This window comes from Symphodus melops, assembly GCF_947650265.1.
Source record: "Symphodus melops genome assembly, chromosome: 13".
In the NCBI taxonomy this organism is placed as follows: Eukaryota; Metazoa; Chordata; class Actinopteri; order Labriformes; family Labridae; genus Symphodus; species Symphodus melops.
The window spans coordinates 20182577-20204591 of NC_136703.1; the positions used below are offsets into that span (position 1 = coordinate 20182577).

Consider the following 22015-nt stretch of genomic DNA (forward strand, 5'->3'; position numbering starts at 1 on the left):
TGCCGAGCTCAGCATTATTCTCCACAGGCACTTAGGAAAAAAAAAAAAAAAAAGAAGGAGAGGGATGAGCTGGGCGGGATGGTTTCTGATGCACCACATAACTGGCCCCCCTTCCAATTAAAGAGGAGAGCTTATGTTATTGAAGAGCAGCTCGGCCAATCAGGACACAGTGCAGGCAGAGACAGCAGGGAGAAAAAAAAGCAGCAGAGCGAGTGGGCAAGAGGAAGGGGAGAAAAAAAAAACTGCAGTGTGTGTGAGTGTGTGTAGTTTTCATCCCTCCCCTGAGCAGATCTGTATCAATTTGTATACTCCAGTCTTGGGGTGCATTTGAATGGGTGTCTGTGTGTGTACATGTGGCAGAGTTTACAGGAGGGCAGAGTTAAAGGTGTGTCTAGAAGGGCTGTGTTAGACCCCTCACTTGTTCATTCTAAAACTGGAAATAAGTAAAAGAAGATTGATTCTTTTTCTCTCTATCTCAAAGTGTCTCGGAGCCTGAGGAGACCGGGGAGAGCTCTGCGTCCAGAGGAGAACGACCTGCACTAAAGGTACGCTACTACACTCCGGGCATGCTTGTTTTTTCTTACTTCTGAAGTTGTTTTTGCGTGCTTTTTTTCGTGTGTGGCTTTTCTGCCTTCTTTTTTGGTCTCTCACATCATATTGCCTCTTTGAAATTGACGTGTAATTTTACTTGAGTGTGTTTTCTGACATTATAGAGATTTGACAGAAAAGCAGCAGTGAGAGGCAAAGGGAGAGAGAGAGAGTGCAGGAGGGAGGGAGGGAGGGGGAAGGTTAGTGCGGGACTCCCTGATGCTTCTAGGCAAGTTTCTGTGCACACGGTTCTCTAGTGCTGCAGTATCCCATTACATCCCTGAGTGGAGCTGCCTCAGCATCCAGCCGGAGCGAGTCAAATCCTCCTCCAGCTTTCTAAAATCGACATCTTTTAACTTATTTATCGTCCCTACTTGATATGAGTAAAGTTGTGCCCCTGATACTGTAAATTCAAGCTGATAAGCTCAATGAGACGGCTGCAGACCGTTTTAGTTTCGTCGAGCATGCTCTCATTTTGTGTTCAGGGGATCATTGGGGCTGCTTAGATAACAGATTGAATTGGCCCCTCGTAGTGTTTGAGCCTCGTGATGAGTTTTTGCGTTGTTTATCTGCTGTTCTGGGACTTCCTTTGAGTCGGAGCCTGCAGCAAAAGTAGGCTCTCTGATTGGGTGATTTCATCTCAGTGAAATGAAGTAAAAAAAAATTTAAAAAATAGTATTGCCACGTTGATGTGTTTTCACTGGAGTGTTTATTCACAAAAGGTATGTTTGATTGTTTTTGAAATCATCTCAAACAACAGATGTAAGTGAGGCTTTGTTTGTTTGTTTGTGGCGGTGAAGGACAGGTGATTCATCCTAACACAGCTTTGTTTTGTTTTTTCTCCGTGTGAATTCATTATCAGCTTTCACAGTTAATTCGTTACATCCCACTGCCTTTTTATGGAAGTCTGACCTTCATCATTTGTGAATGGAGATATGATACCGTCCAGCAGTGGGCAGTGTGTGTGTGTTTCCTCTGCTGATAATGTCTCTGAAACACTGGCGTGCTGCAGCATGGGAGGAAATGTGGAAGGGCTTAGTGTATTTTGTGTGGGCACGCTGACAGGCAGGATGCTGAGAACAGCATGTACTGATGTTTAGACAAAAAATACAAATAAAAAAGTTAGCACCTTTCACCTTCAGATTGTAGATAAAATCCCATGATATGCACACGCCTGACCAGAATATCTGATCCCAGTAACTGGTATTAAATTACGTCTTAAATTATTCAGCGCTGAGTTATATGCCGGGATAAGGAGGGAGCTGGGGAGGAGATGTAACTCATTTCAGCACCATGGATAGAGCTCAGAGCTCAGGCTTTTGATAAGCTCTTCTCTCAGATAGTTTGAAGCACACCAGTGATTAGTTGTGAGGAGTGGATGATAGTTTAAGGCTAAGCTAATCTTAAGAGTGTCTTTTCAGATGAAGAGAAACGCCTCCCAACAAATATTTCCAATGCTCCATACCGCTTTTCAGTGCGCCTTGCTCCACCATTTCTCTGCTTTTTACACTTCAAGCATGGGAAACACGCTTTTCATTATTCATGCGCGACGTCTTTTTTTAGAACACAGTCCATCTTAAAGAGAGCTGTGTCTCTGCAGATCTGATGAAAACTCCCCTCCATCGGTTTTTACTGTGTAAAGCCTTACATGGGTTTGTCTTCCTGTGTTAAACCTGTGTGCTCCAGGTGATGGGAGCTTTTTGTTCTACCTTTAGTCTCACTGCAACAATGGAAAATCAAACAGAGGGATGGAATTTAATACAGCTGCCAAAGCGCAAAGGTTTCGACATCTTTTTTAAAGTAGTAAGCACCCGTTTGGGTAACAAGCCGAATTCAAAAAGAAAGTATTAGAAGATGATAAATAGCATGATGTGTCTGCGAAAAGTTACTAGTTGCTCATCACGTTTTCCAATGAATCAACTGTGAACGTGAAATCAGTGGAAGGCAAAATGTAACGACTGCAACCCGGACAGTTGCAACACCTGCTGTCACACCGAGCTTTGTTTCATGTCACGGTTGAGAGCGACAAGGAAAGTGTCTCTGCAGGATGCAAGCCGGCAAACTGAGAATCTCATTCGAATTGCAATGATCAGAGACCTCGGGCTCCTTAATGGGAAGCGGAAATGAGACCCCTCACTGCTCGTAGGAATTAGCCAGCATCTCAATTTGAGACAGAGGCAGAGTGCGAGAGACAGGGGGGGGGGGGGGGGGAGAGACTGAGCCAACTGTTATTAGACAGAGTGGCTGCTTTAAAGACACATCCCTGAATCAACTTAAGTCTGATTTGATGTTATGGCTGTTCTTGAATCAGGCTTTTCAGCATCACATGATAAAAACTCAATCAGGTGGGGTTGGGACGGGAAAAAACACATTTTTTATTAAGGTTGATCTGTGTATACCTAAGTGCATGTTGTATATGAAGTATGCACTGGGACTCTTTCTAAGAGTAGTTGGGGGTTTTAGATCAAGGAAGCAGCTGTTTGGGCTTGTCATTGCTCATCCTTTGTGTATGCCACCCTCTGTCCCGGGCTGTTTTACATGGGTGTTTACTGTGCCTCCATAACTGATGGTGTAGGCAACATAGCGGAGCAACACCGGCTGTCACTGTGACAGACGACACCGACAAACAGCCCTGAAACTCTCCATGTCAGAGACGAGAAGAGGTTGCTGGAGGACGTCTCCAAACAAGCGGCAGTAGAGTTCAGGTTGCACAGACGGTAACAGTGCAGATGTTGAAGGTGAGGAGACCCTCATGGGGATGCTGGAATGACATGGTGATGAACACAGTGAAGTGTCGAAGGACAGTGTGTTACTGAGCGTGTGTGTGTGTGCCTTCTCCAAAACCAGGAAGCAAACACTTAATCACACTCTGCAGGGAGAAGGGAACAGGATGTGTTGGTGTGTGTGTTTGTGTAAACGTGCTTTCTTAACGTGCCTGCAAGTGTGCATGTGAGTGAAAGAGGAGAGGAGAGTCAAAATGAAGACTACGGGAGAACGTGTTAGGCACTGGGGTCGCAGCCAGTTGTAAGCGTGGAGAAGAATGTGCGGGGGAAAAAGGACAAAAGTAATGAGGAGAAAGTGAGGAGAGGAAGACGTGACAAATGATATAAGTACGGGCGAGAGAGGGCGAGATATAGTGGAGAGAGATTGAGAGATTGTCAGAGGCAGAGTAAGAATGGAACAGAGTGGGTGTGCATAGCAGAGCTACGAGCACTGCAGTACATTGCGGTGCCCAGCCCCCGCTGTGTGCTCCGCTCACCATCCGGTTCCATGCACTGAAAAGACCCCTGCAGCAGCCGAGCTGCACAGCGCAGAGGGCTGCCTGCTGACAAACAGCAACCTCACGAAGAGCTTTTTTTTGACCTGCCGTCGTGCATCTTGGACTTCTGATGGTGCACAGATTTTTTTTTCCTAAAGAGGGATGGAATCACGGTGTTCATGTGGAGAAAAAAAAAGAAGGGCAACCTGCGTCTGCAAGCGCATTGTCATGTTGAGAGAGAGAGAGAGAGAGGGGGGAGAGTAGCAAATTCACGCTCCCCCTGGATTATGTAAGCATAATACACAGCCACTTTACCCATTAACGGTTGGATGATAGCGCCTTCCCTGGCCACATTTTCCTCATTAGGGACATCTGCCTCTGTGTTTGCTTTTGTTCCAGAGCTAGCATCTTTGCAAACACACCCACAGACTTTATTGAACCTATTGAAAAGGCAACAAAAGGGAGACACACGTGTAGCCACAAATAGCTCCTATAGTCCGACATTTTGCAGATGACGCTCTGTTTGCTTACTAAGAAATAATGATCCCGTAAATAACTGGCAAGACCTTCATTTGATGTGGGCTAACGCTAAAGGAAAACACTATTCATTTGACTTTGAGTCAGGCAGTGTAACACACGTCTGAATGACTCCCACATGGTAGATTAACACTTAACCTCTGTTGGATTAATTATACAATTTTGGCCAGGCGTGCGAATACTTTCCCCCTGTGTCACACTCAAACACTGAAGGATGTAAACACATGCATGCAGATGTGAAACTAATCTCAATCACGTGAAAGCTCTAGGAAGCCAAAGAGAAAGCTTGTTTCTGCTTCCATAAACAGTTGCTAAGTTTCCATCCCACTGCCTGCCTGCAGGCTGGACGTGCTGACGCGAGAGCTTCCCTCTTTGTATGTTTCCCTCAATTCCCTTCCTCTTCTTTGCTGATGTAGCTGATTCACATTCCATATAGTGTGTGAGCGTGTGTGTGTGTTTGTTATGTGTGTGTGGACTCTCCCTGCTCCTGGTGACAGGTTCTGATTGTGTGTCTCTAGCTGTGTTCAAGAGGAGCCGAGTCAATTACACCTCGCCAGACAGGTGTTTGTGTTAAGAGTGTGTTTGCCTCGGCACATCACACTGTGTGTCTGCTTTCTGATTTGCAAAGAAATCAGCAGCAGGCTTGGATAACGATGAGGCACAAATACTGTATGTGCCGGTATAGTGAGTCACCCTGCCAGTAAAGATAGTAATCCAACCTGTAATCATTGTAAATGTATTCATTCAGATGAAATGTCTCACGCTCATGGGAATGTAGCTTGGGGGAAAAGTCTTCGATTAAACTTTCCATATTATTACTTTGGTACCTGCATTTTACATGTGTGGTGATGTTTTGTGAAATAAAGAAAGAGAATATTCATTCCTGTGTGTATTGCTGAAAAATAGTCTTCTCTCTTTTCCTTACCACAGCACACTATTCAAAGGCGGCGCTTGGAGGAAAATGACTCGGGCACGTGTGTTTGTGTGTGTGTGTGTGTGTGTGTGGGTGAGAGAGAGAGAGAGTGGAAGAGAGCGGTCGAGTATTGTAGTGTGGGTGAGGTGCAGCAGGGATTCGGAGTGCTGCATTGAGCTGCATAATTAATGTTGAGAGGGAGGAGCTAAAGGCGGAGATAACTTGCCGTGAAGAAGAAACCGCTGCCATGCTGCTTGAAATAGAGCTATTTCTTTTTGGCTGTGTGTGTGTGTGTGCTTTCGCTGAAGATTGAGGAACATGGAGAGGGTATTTTGATGCAAAACCAAGGAGGCACACCGGTCCAACTCTGTGTCCCCGTCCCATCTGCTCCCTCGGCCCTGAAAGCCAATCACTCTCCAGCGAGCTGCGCACCACAGCCAAATGTCTCACTGCTGGCTGCACGGCTCTGTTAATCATCCAATTTGTAGCAAAGCAGCTTCCTATATGACACATCTGGTGTAACTCTCATCTGGTCTGTCTGAATTGGACCATGAGGAAGTAGTGAGAAGGAGTGGCTTTTATTCTGCAGGATGCTGTTATATTTAGTCTTTCTGGGGTTGTTGTCTGCGCAGCGAGATTGTGTGACTGCTTATAAAACGGAGATTAGCCGTGTGTTCAACCTCTTTCTCTTCTGAGACAATCTCTTTCATGCTCTGATCTGTTTTATTTTTAAACACGGTTCCCCTGCGTTAGAGGCATCTGCCTGCTCAGCTCACACATACAGGCACCGTGCATGAGGTGTGCACATGCATGCCCATGTGATTGATGAAGATGCTGTCAGGGTGTGTGGGGATCACAATGTGGATAAAGATAAATGGTTATGGAGGCATGTTTAAATGCGTGCAGTCTTTAATATGTATATATATGTAGATGAGTATTTTCATATCTTTTTCTGTAGCATTGTCAAGGTTGAGGAGCCTGTTTACCTATAGTGATAACATCTTTACTACACTGCCTTGCTTGCACCTCTGTCATAAATACTCATCATCATTCTAGCTGTTCTGAGTTCTTGACATTTATTCTACTCCAACTTGCCCATCCTTTATGCTCTCACCAAAGCTTCTGCATGCTTGTGAAATGGAACCAAAGTGTTTTTCTGTCCCATCCATATGCTGCATTGAATCTATTCTATTTCCTTTTTATTTTTAACTCAAAGCAGAGCCAGTCTTTTGTTTGGATGTGTCTGCCAGAAAAGCTTCTGTGGGGATCTGTCCTTGTCAGAAAGGGGCCGAGGGATCGCACAGAGGCTTTTGAAATGCACCCTGTGTCGACTCCAAGCCTCTCGATACACAGAGAGGAAGCCGGTAATGACTGCAGTTTCATTCTGGTCCCAGAAGAGCCACAAAATCAAACTTAAATTACAACCCCGACATTATCAAGTGCAGGTGCAATTGAACCCTGAAGGTAGAAGCCCCCAGGAGGTGTAAGGTGCATCCTATAGCTGCAATATCGAGCTTGTTTAGAAGCAGTGATTTAATTTGTGTGAATAACAATGATTTACTTTGTGATAGCCTGCCTACAGTTGTCTTCAGAAACATGCCTGCAGGGTCTCAGTGTGCAGAAAATGTACTTCAAGAGTATCGTATTTATTCTTTTCCGCAGCAGAAAAAAACCAAGAGAAAAAACGCATGATCTCATTAAATATATTTCTCCTGTCCCCTGAAATCTAAGAAACAAGAAGACAGTTTTGGTTCTCTTTCTCCAGTCTCCTGGGATTTTGCAGTTGGAGAGCTGAGTTGCTATTTCTCAGCACTGCCAAGTGAGAATCTGTCCATCTGACATTCAAAACGCCCAGGGCAGCGCAAACATCAACAAAACCCTTGAAAAAATGCTTTATTACTGTGTGATGCAAATATATATTTATGCTTTGCAATAGTCAAGTGTGTTTCATACTATATGATATTGTGAAATTAGCTTGAAGTACAGGCTGATGTGAGGAATTTCACCTTTTAGTTCTGTTCGGCGCAAGCTGCAAGCCTTTATGGTCTATGCAACTTGTTTGTTGATAAACCAGAGGGATACAAGGACATATGTTTTTCATTAGAGGAACACTCTGCAAAGCAATATCAGCCAGAGAAAGAGAAAGAAAGGAGAAGGGAGAAAGAGAGGAGGAGGGCGAGGGCGTTGTAGCTATGAGTAGGTGCTCAGATCAAGGTTGCATGCTTGTGAAGTTTTTGTGAAGCAGGTGTTCAGGCGAAGGACACAGGATACAGTAACAATAACCCCCCTGTAAGTTCTTACAGTCGCTCTGGGCATGGTTACATTAAAACAGTGGTTCAGTAATATTTAAGCATGTTTTAATGTCAGAGCTACACTTTAAAGGTAAAGCATGTTTGTCCTCATCTAAATATCTTGAAACAATTTGTACAGCCTAGTTGTTATTAAGCCTATTGTCCTTAACGTTGACCTATTATGCTGATTCCCATGTTAAAACTCTGCTATAATATTACTTCATGGCCATATTAAACGTGGGCACAGTTTAAGATCATGAGGTCAATGTATGTTGGAGTAATCCTGAGGGTGAGTAAGGAATTGGGCCAGCTGCTTGACATTCAGCTCAAACATTATGATGGATCAGAAAAATAACCCTCTACATGTTCTGAAGTCAGAGCACACAGCATAACAGAAGCTAAAGCAGCTGTAAGCTAGTTGACGTTACTTAAGCTAGCGTTACCTGTGGCTATTTATACTGAAGTGACATAATGTAAAAAACATTGTTGAGATGTTTTGATTGTCATGCATGCTAACAGCTATCTAAATAAGCATTGCAGTAGCTAATGTAGCAATTAACTAGTTGACCTTACATTAGCTAAAGTTACTCGTTGTTAGTGTGTAAGAATTAAATGATAATATAAATAAAATTTTTATACATAACCTCATTCATCAACCTAATTTCTGAGGCATGTCAGATAGATTTTAATGAATTCTAACAGCTACTTTGAGCATAGTAGCTAAAGAAGCTGTTAGCTAGTTGATGTAACATTAGCTAAATGTACTGTTCATAATAATAAACTGACATAATGTGGATACAATCTGAATACATGACCCCAATCATCAAGAAAATGACTGTCTGAGTAATGTCACTTAGATTATCATCTGTTTAGTGGTTGTTTAATCATGAAGACAACTCATAGCTCGGAGCTACTTATTGAATTCATTTGTTAACATTTTAATTGAGGGCCGCTGAGAAGCAATACATATTTACATGTACTGTATGTATATTTAAGGGTAAAAAAAACAAAAAAAAAAGTGGGTTTTTTTTCCGATTAGTGACTTTTTACAAGACTGACTCAGCACTTTTAAATCATGTTTTTCAGACTAAGATGCATCACAAAGGTTTGCTCTCCACCGTACCACAGGTTTTGTTTTTGGGTTGTTTGTTTGGAACGACTGAAGTTGTGTGAGTGGCAGGTCACTTATGTTGCTTTGTGAAGCTGAAGTGAGTCAGGAGCAGCCATTCTCTTCACTCACTTGGGACCATTGTGCTGTTGCCATTCCCAGAATACAAAACTGGTGTATTGTCTTCAGCAATTGGGTTGACTTTGTGCGACTCCATTGAAAGAAGTTGACAATAACAAACACAAACACACACCTGCTAGTCAAACTTTTCTTGGATTTTCAAAGAAAGAGTAAAGTTTTACCTGTTTTTGTGTGTTATTAGCTGCATGTTGTCGAAATCCTTTAGCTTTGATCTTGCCCAAAGAGATTATTGACTTAACAGGAAATTGGTTCATGTCTCAAAGAGAGTGATAGGGTTGCAAAATCTATTTCCTTCATGATAGGGCTGGTAATAGTCAGGCTTGCAAGGAGGACACGCAATCATTGTACTAGCCTATCGATTAAAATAATTGCTCCCAACCTTTTGTCCGCATGTACAGTTAAAGCCTAATCACCGCATTGTTGTCTGGAAAGCTGTAGTAAATACTTTTTTGCAATCTTTATTCTCATCTGGAGAGCCCTACTGAATCATTCTCCAAAGCCTCATAATACAGAGACTCACACTGCACACCCTTTTTCCTACCAACCCTGTGCCTTTTGTGTGAACAAGAATGCTTTTTGAATTCTAGCATGGCTGTGTTAATCGCCCAGAGCTTGCATGAGAGTGGTTGTATAATATCTGACAACTCAGGAGGAAAAATAGGTAAATAAAAAGGGAGGGGGGGAGGGATACCAAGAATCCTCTGGGGTGGCCTTGCATGCTGCAGGGAACTGCACACTAATTCGTAGCATTAGTGAATCACGACTGTTGCCGTGTCTAATTTTCCTCCTCATGTTGCTGTCAACAGTGATCATCCTACACATTTTGTTCTATAACTCTCGTTTATACCTCATCTTCCCTCAGTACCTTGCTTCCTTGCTGCCTAAAAGTGCTGATATAGCCTTGACTTACATAAAATTTTTGAAAATTCCATTAGAAGTCTTTCCAAAAAAGAAACAAGTAACCTCTGTGCCTCCCGGGAATTCTTTTGTCCGTCTTCATTTCTTTCTAAACGGTCAAACCAGTGTTCACCCTTATCCTCTGCTGTCTCTGCTTGCCCAGATTTTCTTTTTCTGTCTCTCAATTTTAGACTGACCTTTGCTCAGATGCTGCCTTTTCTGACTGCTGGTTACAAGCACCAGTCTGTCATACTTAAGTCTCTAGTGAGCTGACACTGCAGACACTGACAAGACTGAGCAGCTTTGAACTAACAACATGAGCATGACATTATTCAAAGAAGGGAAAAAGAAGTTTCTTGTTTAAGTATCCCTCTTCTAAATCTATGACCCATTGACTAAAGTTTGTGAAATTTGTTTAAGGTGTCGTATAATCCACCTGATCTCCTTTGGGGAAAGAACTCGAAGAGAAGTGCAATTGAGAAATTAATTACATCACTGTCTTCCAATGATAATTAAAATCCAGCAAAGTAAACCAGACTGTTCATTAACTCTCTTATTTTACGAAAATGCTCAACAGTAACACATTTAAAGCCTATATTCTTGCTCTCTCTTAAAATGGAAGAACAGGCAACATTTCAGCTTGTATTTACTCATGCAGAGCTCTTGAAGTGATGTGCTTCCCCGTGTATTGTCTGCTGTTATGTAAACCTGACTGCTGTAGACAGTCTCTCAATGCTGTGCAGGGTACCGTTTATCTAGGACATGGCTGGTGTGTGCCCCCTCACAGAAATGCGTCAAAAGGGCTGTGAAAATAAGCTTGATATTAATTTATTTTTTTTACTCTGTTTCATGTTTATTTTCTGTTTTTTTTGTTTGTTTGTTTTTTTTCTACAAAAATGTCCCTGACAAATAGGGCAATAATTCAGTTAGCTGTTCTGCCTCAAGAAATTTCATGGGTGATGTGGGAGCAAAAACACTCACTGCCACTATTGAGACCTAACTACATTCTAAATATAAAACGGGTAATGTTGTTGAGTGGGAAGCCAGTGAGGGATGATGTTCCTGTTTCTGCCTTGTAGACGTGCATGCTTTGGGTGTGGCTGCATCCAGAGGATATCACATTTTTTTTGGTATGAAACACAAATTTCCTTCTTCTACCAACATTGAACTGATGTAGTTCAAGGTTGTCTTATTTTCGACTGTTCTGAAAAGTTGGGATCAAAATACAAAACGGGTTTTACACAAGTAGAGGATATTCAGCAGAAATATATATATATCTGTTTTTATCTTCATAAAAATCTATGATTTGTGGGTAGGTTTTCCCTTCACACGATGCTACAAGGAGGCATGTTAATTTGAGTTGAAATCAACGCTCTGTACCAAGTGAACAAGACCTGAACACAATGTGCCATCTTGCTATTACTATTTTTATCTGTAAAAAAAAGTTCCATTGTGCTCTGTTAATAAGAATCATTATCCATGATTCTGAAGGATTTTCACAGAAATTGTGTGACAAGACTTAGGTAGCAAGATAGCACAATGATTACAACAATCAAATCAAAATGTAGCATCAATTTATGATGGAATGCACTATATTTGTAAAAGAATCTAGAGCCCGACAGATTCATTGGCCAGCTGATAAAATTAGCCTTTGTTAACATATCCAGTCACTACCGGTAGCTTATATGCGCCGATATTACTAGATATAGCAAATCCCAATCAAATCCCTTTTTTATTTTAATTTTAGTTTTGACAGGAACAGTGAACAGCGTATTAGCTGTACTGAGTTAACATACATCTGTAGTCCCTTGGCAGGAGTCAGAGATAACGTGTGTGTTAAGAAACTAACCATGCACTTTTTTAATAAAACCGAAACCACAATACACAACCAGTGTGCAATGACGTTGAATTTATTCAAGTGTCTTGATTTGAAGGATCAACGCAATAAGTGTATCTGAATCGATCTATCTCTTCAGAACAAACGTAGATCGAAGGAAGATATCAGCCGATATATTACGGTGTCTGTTATCTGCCTCAAAAAAGACTCATGAACACAGTTCTTTTATAATTACAATCTAAGGTCCTGGTTAAGTCACTTCAATAAAATTCACTTTGTGGGAAACTGTCAGTTCAACAGAATGAAGGCTAATGTTTGTGATATGCATTTAATAACATGTAGAACATGTTAAAGTGACGCGTCAATGTTGCATTTTATACTGTTTAGCCTCTTTTATACCATCACGGACACCTCTGATATTGGATGAATTAAAAAATAAACTTTAATTTATTTATATACATGAAAGTTACTGTCTGACAAAGTAACTATAAAAAACAAGTATTTACTTTTGAAAAATAATTGAGTACATACTGTATGAGGTTACTGTTTACTGCTCAAGACTTCAGTAACCACCAACAAGTCTAGCTTCTTCATACTCCATTAAATGTTTCTTTAAAGTTCTGTACAAATAAATGAACTCCTAATTAAACTTAACATTAAACCAAGCTGTATTTTCTCTCTTGATATATCATGAGCTTTTATCGCAGTGCAAGCATTTGTTTGCATATCGGCACAGCGAGTGTGATGCAACTTGAAGATGCAAGTTGCAATATCAGATGTTGTTTTTGGACTCGACAGGGATGGATTATTTATCCTCTTCTCTGAAATGTGTTCTGTGTAACGGGTCATTTAATGATTGACATGTACATATGTAAGAGTCCATTACAGCAGCACATTTAATTTGAAGTTTTATTACAAACGATAATTTTTAAAATCAGTTAAAGAGCAAGAAAAGATTGTTTACCCACAAAGAATGTATTCTTTGTTATAGGATCAGAGCTTGGGAATAGTTTCTTTTTTTTGTTTGGCACTTTCCAGTCAGAGCTGTTATGATTAAAATGAACTCAAACTTAACTCAAAAACAAGGATCAACTGCTTTTTGTTAAGAGAGGACAACTTCTCAGCTCGGCTCTATCTCAGCTGGCAAGCTTGTTGCCCAACGCCATGTTTACAGGGTTTCCCTGGTGCCTCCTCTCCATGAGAAATGAATGGGGACAAGCTGATTGTGCTCCTCTTAACCCGGCAGAATCGTCAAACTGCATAACGCTGCTTCAAAGTCCAATTCAAATCGACATTTGGTCCTTATCTTGTTGCTGGCGTACAGCTGAAAAAAGTTAAAGAATCTCTTAACAAACAGCCTCACAATTTTCATACTAAGAAAAAGAAATGACTGCAAATTGGAAAGTTAATCTGCCACGGAAGTTAAACCAACTGTGCTCTATGTGATGGTGCACATTTGAAACAGCTTGTGCTGCCAGCTGAATGGTCTCTTCTTGTACGGTTTCTCAGGCATAATGTTTGAGCATTTAGTGAATGCATAAGTCAACCCCTGATTTATGCACCATATGCATTGTGGAGAGTTTGCATAAATCATACAAAGTGACAGATTTAGGCTGCAGTTTAAAATAATTCTTTTAATGCTTTTTTTTCGCTCCAAAGGACTTTTTTTTTTTATTGATCTTTTCAAAATGACTGCTGCTGTCACTTGTATACACAGACAATTCCACACACAGCCTGTCATGAAAAACGTGTCTTTTCTTATACATTAATCAGAAGATATTAAAGGGGACATATTACCAAAAATCTACTTTCACAGGGTGTTTTAACATATATTTGGGTAACCTGAGTGGCCATCCATCCAAATCCATCCATTTTTTTAAAGAAAAATTCTCCCTTTTAAATTTGCTCTCCTTGTGATGTCACAGTGGGATTCGAGAAAAAAAAACAAACAAAAAAACTCCCCCTCCCCTGTTGTCTGTACCCATGGACTCCACCCTCAGCCTAGAGCAAAACCTTTGCACATGTCCACCATCTTTTATTTTCGCTAGCAAAGGAGCGATGACTATTGGGAAAACTCAGAGACACACACCAAACAGAGAGTGGTTTATACAGGATCACAAACCTTCTCTGGTGCTTGATTCATGTTATATTTTAAGCACAAAGCATAGCACAGATGTTTCATTTAGAACAAAGGGGACTCTTTGAAAAGGTTGAAAAGGGATATAATATATCCTCTTTCAAACCAGAAATTCAATTCAGATAATACAGAGATCATTGTGTCCCTGTGTCTAATACTCTCCTAACGTCCAAATCATTATCACACCTAATGTCAGCAGCCTGGCTGTTCCTTTAACACTTACCTCACTCTGATAATCACACTAGCAGGGTTGCCCAGTCGTGTCATACCCACCTTAGCATTATTGCTGTTTCTAGTGTGATTGATGATGAGTTTTAAAGACGTTAAAAATATCAATTTCAATCATTATCTACAAAATACCAATGCCTTTTCTCCCAATGGCTGAGCAGTTTCAGTATATTGCTACTTTAACACATTTAATCAAGAAATCGATAAGACTCTTAATTGGGCAAAATGCAGCTGACTCACGAAAAAGGCAGCAAAAGAGAACACATCACTCCCATTGTCATGACCTGACGTTGACCAGCTATTTGTTGAAGAATTGATTAAATATTCTACACAGAACTGTTCAAGCTTTTAGGTGTATTACCTTAGGCTGTAGTGTTTTTACGTTTGTGTGCAGCACGTTCTGGTTTTGTTAAGCGCCATTCCTCATGTTTTACTACTAGCTGATATTATGTTCTTTTTTTTCTCGAGAACAACAAGCAAGAACAAAAGGTAATCAGTAAAGTCATGATCATGGGTTGAAAAAACGGTGTTGTCTACACCTGTGAATCCTCTGATAAGTTGTATTTCTAAGCGTGCTTTGCTTGAGTTATTTACCAACAGATGGGCTGTTGACAGAAAATGGGTGAAATGATGTAAAATTCCCTGACACAGAAAGCCCAGGAAAATGTAAACAGGAAATAATTAGACGTTTTTTTTCCACAGAGTGTCTGAATGACAAGACACAATATTGAGTTTGACGTGCAGAATAACTGATAATCACTGACATAATGAGAACCAGCAGTGATTCGGTTCTCCTGGCATAACTGCATTTCAGGATAAATGCTGTTTTTCATGTTTTCTAACTCACAGTGAGTTTTTTTTTCAATGGCTGAGTTATGATTGGAACCACCAATTAGTCTGTTGATAGACACAACATGGATCAACTTTCATCCTATTTTGGTAAATGCACTCACAAAAACAGGAAACGTAAGAAAAAAGATGAGATAAGGTTTGAAAGACTTATCGTCTTCCAGCTTGTGTGATGACGCTTTAGGCTAGATGACCACTAATAGCCGTTCAACCTTTAAGGTAAAAGGTTACAATTTTTTCTGATTGTTATTAACTTCTGCTGTTTAAAGATAAGTTCAACCAATGCTACTTGATGTCAAATAAGTGAAAAACAAACAGGATTCTGTTGTTTGTTTTCCAGAGATATTGGGTGCACAGTAAGCTTGTAAACTGAATTCATGACATTGTCAGCGATTAGTCAGATGTCAGGCGTAGCCGCCCTTAGCTCTTGAGAACGAAGGCGTTGCATTATTGAAGGCTGAATACGGGACATTTTGTCTCTGGAGGAGGAACGCTTTGAAACACCAACGAGGGTGAAGGACCCAAAGTCAAGAAGATAAATCATTCCTACATCCCGTCATGTGGGCGCTCAATATTTAATAAAGGGTTTTTTTTTTGTTGTTTTTTTTTTTGCAGTTGCATATTTTAGCTCAGGTGAAACAGCAGAAACAGGAGAAACGGATGCAGAAATGTCACACAGCTCACATTGTGGTATGAAAATAAGCTGTCTCTTTGATCATTTCAGTTTGTTTCAGCAGGTTCAGCACCTTTACCTTCTCTTTTTATTTTATGATTCAAGTTGGAACTTACACCAATCTTATGGATCAATGGTGGTCTTCACCCCCATGCACACATCAGCCATTGCCTGGACAAGCAGCAGATGGTGTGCACTATACAGTGATTTATTGCTGCATAGCCGGGGGTGCAGTACTTTTTTGTGAGCCTTTTTCCTCCTGAATAATTGATAGAATTCTGTCAGCTGGCTGTGTAGGATTTCACATATTGGTAATCGAGTGGAAAGATTTGGCTGGTGTTATGTGTTTCTTTAACGCTCTCTGGTTTTTAATTGTTGGGGCATTAGCTTGCATCTGTTAGTGTGCAATGGGGGGGGATTATTGTCATTTTTATGCTGAAACCTAATTAAATGGAAGGTGTTAATCCGAGGGCTACCTGTAAACCTGGAATTGTTCGGATGTGATAAAGAAACATCCAGCTCCTTAACTCAGTGACATTATGAGTGGATTTGATCTCTTAAACTGCAGGGTCAAATACAGTAGTTGTTTGCTTTTCTACTGTAGTGTGAAAGTGAATTCAGCAATTTTTCTGTCATGGTGTAATATGGCAAGTCCCAGTTGTTGTTGATGGTGATTTACTTTTGTTTCTCTGCAGTTCTTCAAGCTACCAATTCATTTGACCTTTTTGTGCTACTGGAGGAGGATTTTTTAGCTTCATTTTCTATTCTCTTGTTTTGCGTGTTTTCCCAAAACGAACAATCAAAACTGCGATATTGTGAAGCAAGCATCGTAAATGTATCAGCACGATGACACAAACGACGGGGAAACCTTTGACAGTGTTTTGCATGAAGCCGATATTCAGTTCAGAAGCATAAAGTCTTGCAAGAGGAGGGGAAAAATGGAGCAGAATGAGGCAGAGGCTCTGCTGCAATGCATCCTGGTACATGTAGGCACTGAGGGGCATGGCTCTTAGAACAGGAATACTTGTTCTGTCTAATAAGTGGAAACACCAAGGACGTAGTGGTTAAGACTAATGTCAAAAATATATTGATATTATCACCACATATTATATTCATTCATCACATTATTATCACTACTGGCTATTAAAAGAAACCCAACACTTGTAATACTTAAGCTATTTATTGTATTTCTAAAATTAATTCGTAGGGTATTTGAACAATTGGTAAAGTTTGGTGGTTTACTCATTTTCACTTTTTTGTATAGCACAAGAACTTGATCATGATGTTCTCCTTGTGCTATTTATTCTGTTATTTTTTAACATATTTCATAGTTTCTGATTTTTTTGTTGTTGTCAAATAGTCTGCTTGTTGCTGGGCCTCTCAGCTGACCTCAGCCAAATGCTGATGAAATATTTTAATTAAGACCACCACCCCCTGTTCAGAGTTACATGCCTTTAGCATTAGTTGTGCTACAGTCGGACTGGGAGACACGCAACAAATGATTTACCGATTGGAAACTACATCACCACAAAAGTATACTCCATATACTCCATCAGAATTATAAACAAACAGTGTTTTAATCTGTAAAACCAGCAAAAAAAACCATCCTCAATGTCAACTATACTACTACAGTTTGAATAACACCAGCAGTACTGCTGGCTTATCCGCTGAAGCTTGCAGAACAGCTCGCAGCTCCTCACCAACAACACTGAACTACTTCTCCAGTATTCTCATGTCTGCAGACAAACAGAATGCCAGGTTCAACCTTTGGGCAATTTATAATGGAGATTAAAAACAAACCAAGTACTAAGTGAGCTCCAGTCCATAATGATCCCATTCATACAAGCAAACCCTCCAGTGCAAAATGAGACAGAAGAACACATGAACAAGCTTCTTTTCCTGAACACGTGTGCCCAGGAAGTGTTTCCTGACCTTTTTTATATGAAACAAGGTCATTAAATAATTTCAAATTCTTCATAAATCTTTATTGAAACATTAGAAAAGACCTTATAGTACAAATTCTGTAACACCACAAATCCACCAGAATTAAAGCGCTGCAGGAAATAGCAGATACATAAACACTGCATGATAAAAAGCCCTGTTTGGAAATCGTTTTTGTTTGTCGTTACAGAACACAATGTGAAGTGGTCCTATTTGCTTCTTAATTGAGCTCCTTGGTGAATGTGGCTCTCATTAAACCTGCTGTTGTTTCCCATGTTACCAGTCCAGAATCATGCATGAGTTTTTTGATGGGTCATGAAACAGAGCCATGTTTGTTTGTTTGGCCCTTTGGATTGTTCGCTGTGAATTTTGGCCAAAAAAAACGTGAGTTTAATGCCCAAGCAACACAACTGTTTATACTTTGTAGCCAGTTGACTTCGACTGCCAACAAGGCTGATGGCTCCATTGTTGCACAACATTTGGGTCCAACCCTTCAATTACTTTTGTGCCACAGTGTGCCGAGAGTATTCATTTCTGGTGTCATGGAAATGTGTGTCCCTCACTGTAGTTTTGAACAGAGTCCAGATCGTTATATTTGGTGATCAAGAGACTGTCCCTCTTGCACAACCTGGCAAACGTATTGCTTTAATGGGTTAAATATCTTCCTAATATATTCTCACATGTGGATAATAAATCTTTGGTGGTCCTTCAAACTTTTCATCGAGCTTTAAACTTTAAATTTAACCAACAATGACAGAAAAAAGCATGTAAATGTTTAAAGAAAATAAATAAATAATAATTAAAAAATAATTATATATATATGCAGCGGTTGTACACACACACACACACACACACACACACACACACACACATCCTAAACTGATAAGGTGAGCCTCACTTGCTCAAGATTGACATAACAACAGTAACGTGTAAGCATCAATAAGGCGTATATTAGCATGTAGAATACTTTTTTATTTTTCATTCCTCTTTTTAGTTTTTGTGCCTTGTGAACAAAATGTTGTGTTATGTTTTTTAGAAGCTCCAATGTGGTTTTTCACATTTTCACCGGCAGCTGCAGGGTTTGTTCACTTGCACCTGTTGGCACACCTGCTAGTGTTACAATTGATTTAGTTTTTACTTCCCTATGATTCATATTCATGAAAGATGAGCTTACAGGAACACAGAAGGACTGGTAAAGAGGTCAGCTTTTTATATATAAAGATTAATGTTGGCATTGATTCAGTTCACTCTTGATATCATAGACTGTAATGGTCTTACTCTGAAAGTGCTCTAACCATATTGAATGTTAAACCCTCAAAAAGGAAATGGGAATCATTCGTGATTCGTGGTACACAGCAGCCACGCAACATAAATCTGTAATTCTGCTCATTCTGCTGAAAAAGTTAGGACATATTTGGCTGATGTGAAAGTGAACCTATAGGTGTTATATTATGAATGGTCATCTATTTTCAGCTCCTAAAATTCACAGGCGTCAGCTACTGCAACCTGAGTAGTGCACAATTATCACAGTGTTTCTAAAAGGCATCGATTGCTCTTGTCTTCACTTTTCCTCCTTCCATTGATTCTTGATGCTGCTCTCAGATTACAGGGCTATGTGAGGACAGGTGATAATACCCAACTGTCTGTCTGCAGAAGCTTCCCTAATTCACCTTTTCTTGTCTCTTCTTTGTTTTTTTTGTTTTTTTACTCATAGATTTCCTCATAAATATGAGTAAATGTGCATCAAACAAGTATGTGCAGTTAATAGCTTTAAATATTTACCAAACAGAATCACAGCTTTCAACAAAGAATACTTCACTTAATGCGACTCAATACTTCACATCCATACATCCTTTGAAAGCACACTTCGGGACAGTGTCGAAAAAATGACCAGCAGGATTTCAAATTGCTCTTTTTTTGAGGGGGGGGGGGGGCGGTGGGGGGCGGTGGGGGGCATATGAAAGATCCTTTAAACACAACACTGACAAATCTCTTCTTTAATCAGAGATGGGGTGTGTTAAAGTGCACATCTATCTCTCTCTCCTCCTCCCTGTGCTAGTATGTTTCAAAGGTCAGTGCCTAATTTAGTTTGTAATGAGGGCCTAATTGAAAACGACTCTCCGTCTACTTTACAGATGATCTCAGTTAAATATCGCAATGTTCTTAGGTCAGATCTCTCCGCCGTTCAGCTCGAGGCAGTTTCTCTCTGAATACATGAGAGACTTTCTGAAAGGTAATGTCATTCATTTTGAAAAGTAAGTAACACCACTCTTGATGCAGAATTCTGTATTTCTTAAGGAGATAATTGAACTGCTGAAACAGAAGCTTTTAATTTCACTCATGTAGGAGATAAAAAAAAAAAACTGTTTACCAGAGATCATAGGTCCAAATCTTCCACTGCAGTCCAATATTACTTCACTTAAACAATTTGGAGGAGGTGGATGAAATGTTCCGCTATAGGAATTAATGTCCATTGCCAAGCCAACCAATGCGAGATGCAGTCAGTGTTAAATACACATTTCTTCTGTACAGGGGGTCGCCTTTGTTGTTGACAATGCTTGGCAACAGCTTGACAAAGGTGTTAGTCCCACCTGCTGTGTTGATTGGCTCATGATTAGTTCCCCCTGCAACACTAATTAGATAGAATACCTTTAATGTTATTGACAGCTGTTTTATGTCACAATCCCAGAACAGGGTATAGACCCAGACAAAGATAACTCTCAATAGAAGGAAACAACAGTGTTAGTCCTGTAAAGAGTGTATAATTAAAGCTAGTCTGCAGAGTTTTTAATTAGTAAGAAAGCAGGCCGAAATGAATAAAGGTGCCTTTTTTCTAATCTATCTAAGCTATCCAGACCGCCAGGAAAAGGTCCTTTATTTTACATGTTATCTTTAGCAGTGTTTCCAGTGCCATAGTTTTAGAACTAGATAAAGCTTTGTTTACATTTTCCACTGAAAAAAGAAAAATCACAGTGAGGGATGTATTTAACTTTCTAACGGAAGGTGGATGGGATTTAGATGTACAGGACAGGATTAGCAACGAATTAAGACGTAATGGTGTGTCCACGGGGGGCGCCAAAGTCAACACTTATGTTGACTTATGCTACTCACTGTAGCTTTAGGTTTAGGATTGTATGCATCAACTGTCTTTGTTCCTCACGTTCTCTTTTTTTTCTCACGTATTTGTATCATCGGATGGCGCCATTTTTGTGTTTGCATCAAAGTACCCCTGCTACAGATTTTGAGAAACCACAGTGAGTTATTCTGTGGTGCGCTCAGAGATCATCATGAGAGGTTAGCTGTCACACCCAATCTGTGTTTGACTAATGACGCAGCAGTTTTCAAGATTTGGGCCTGATTTGTAATGGAGTTCACTGACGCTGTGAAGGTGAACGATCCCCATGAGCAGCCACTCTGTCGGCCACTTGCGGCTTGTCTGTCGTTTGCCCTACAATACCTTTGACCGCATTACACGGAGCAAAAGAGGACACCAGTAACTCCTCTGACCACTGGATCGAGTCTGTACTCTGATTTAAACTACTGCACTCCCACGTCTGAGCCATTTCAGGCTTTGGAGAACAAAATATATCATCCCAACATGAAGGGAAGATGTTTGTTTTTTGTTTCAGTTTCAACAGAAATGTGTCTCTACAACAGTATGACAGTAGATCAGACTAACAGCTAAAGACGTAGAGAGACCTTCGTAGGTAATATGGTTTATTAAATCAACGGGCCAAAAGAAAAAGCTGCTTACAGATTACTTGAGCCTTACAGACAATTCTAAGAGTTTGCTCTAGTTTTCTTGTTTTTCTAGCATCACACTAGTTTCAGGAAGCATGTAGCTCAGAGGCATTGAGGTCTGGTGGCTTTTGTCTCTGATACTCTTTAGTTTTTGCACGGTGTCCTCTTCTTTAATAGTTGACCAGCTATTTCCATTGAGATAATAGGATGTGCAATATTAGATTAAACAGAAAGTACATTTATGCATGTAATTGTTTCCTTCATTATATGTAATCCCTCACTCTTTGTCTTGTGTGGTTTGTCGTGCTGTGTTTCATTCACTGTGCAGCCAAGGAGGGACGCAATTAATCTGGAATGGTGCACAGTTTGGTTCCTGCTGTTGACCATTTCGGTGGGACTGCTGATGACAAATGGCTTTATTTCTGCACATAAACACAGGTCTTGTCTCTGAGGAGGTATAGCCGGAGGGAACTAGGCGCCTTCCACCAGGATTTATGGACAGTAGCTCTTTGAAAAATAGCACTTGCTTAAAATAAGTGAAGTAAGATCATCGTTTTCCTAAAAGCTGTGAAGACTGAAAAAATAAACGAATTGGCGCCAGCACTCGATCGTTCTTGTTGGTGTTTATGGTGTGTCATGTGGATGATGGAGCAGTGACTGTTTAAATGCTGCCAGGCAGGACATTGCGATTGATGTCATGAGGACATTTTGAATTTAGTTCAGATTGAAATTGAAGAGGATCTCTCTCTGGAAAGGCTCAGCACAAGATTGTCCTGAATTATCAAGGTTAGATCAATGCTAAACGGTGTAGGATCACAGTCCTTTGCCATCTCTTTTAGCCTCACTATATTTGCATATAACACTGTGCTTTTCAA

The 22015-nt window shown here is 40.4% G+C and overlaps 1 protein-coding gene across 2 annotated transcripts in view; it reads left to right on the plus strand.

The window, feature by feature from the left end:
• The first annotated feature begins 255 nt into the window (after nt 1–255).
• LOC306833984 (synaptotagmin-2-like) overlaps nt 256–22015 on the plus strand; it is a 59230-nt gene continuing 37470 nt past the window's right edge. For both annotated transcript variants that reach the window (XM_079359687.1, XM_079359689.1), the window contains exons 1-2: nt 256–385; nt 482–545. The gene's annotated coding sequence lies outside the window, so the exon portion shown is untranslated. The remainder of the gene's footprint in view (nt 386–481; nt 546–22015) is intronic.